We start from the raw sequence: 1,043 nt of genomic DNA on the forward strand, positions 1-1,043 counted from the left end.
CCTTTATCCTACATATCTTAGAGCCTCTACCCTTTATCCTACATATCTTAGAGCCTCTACCCTTTATCCTAAATATCTTTGAGCGTAACTGAAAGTGAATACACTTCACGAATTCATTGGAAATTATAGTTTCTATCATACGAGGACCGGAAGCAAAGGCCTCTTAAAACTCGACAATGGGTTTGCACCACGCACATTCTGTCGAATTACTTCCTGTCCAGCTGAGGTGGATTTTTATTTATACTCTGATCATTTGTGACGCAGGAGGAAGAGTGGGAGGGTTATCTATAGGAAACTCCCTATTGTAAATATTTAGAATTGTTTCTAACAATTTAGAATAGGGTTTAGAATACCCTAATTGTTTAGTTTTTAATTGATGGAATTGGCGGAATAGAATGTTTAGGAAGGAGGTTAATTTTTCATTTCGTGGGACCGCCACAGAAAAAAAGTCAGCACTCCGAGGCCATATTCAGACCGGTGCGGCTGCAGTAACGAGGCAGCCAAAGTGCGAAGTCTTTTCTCCTTAGGTCAGAAATGCCCAGCTGGGGCCTGTTTCATAATAAAGTACAAACTAATACTATTAGTGTTGTAGATTTATCTTAATTCAATTACACTGAATTGTACAATAGTAATTTGTGCTTTAGTACTTTTTAATTCCTGTAATATCACTAATAGTCATCCCTATCATGAAAAAAATAAGTATTAGTATTATTACCACACCAGTTTCTATACTTGTACTATGAACTGATACTATTAGCTTTCATTATGAAACAGGGCCCTGATCTAACCAAATTGAATTCGTTCAGTCCAAGGTCTTATGGTATTGGTGCAGGTTGCCACTTGAATTGATACCTAGACAGAAACATACCTTCACAGTTCAATTTACAGGTCACCCATCTATATTAAAATTGTAGAAAAGACAATTTGTTACTAATATTTTAAAACCTTTTAAAAGGTTGTCTTATCAAAACAACATTTCTTTTTTCTTCAAAGCTACGGAACTCAATATAATGAAATATTGATACTAAAAAAAATTTTTTATT

The 1,043-nt window shown here is 34.9% G+C and overlaps 1 protein-coding gene across 3 annotated transcripts in view; it reads right to left on the minus strand.

The window, feature by feature from the left end:
• Nucleotides 1-1,043, minus strand: part of LOC106682264 (putative ankyrin repeat protein RF_0381) — an 11,640-nt gene that overhangs the window by 4,383 nt on the left and 6,214 nt on the right. The gene's annotated exons all lie outside the window — the stretch shown is intronic.

The sequence above is a fragment of the Halyomorpha halys genome, unplaced genomic scaffold, assembly GCF_000696795.3.
Source record: "Halyomorpha halys isolate HHAL.00 unplaced genomic scaffold, Hhal_1.1 Scaffold399.1, whole genome shotgun sequence".
In the NCBI taxonomy this organism is placed as follows: Eukaryota; Metazoa; Arthropoda; class Insecta; order Hemiptera; family Pentatomidae; genus Halyomorpha; species Halyomorpha halys.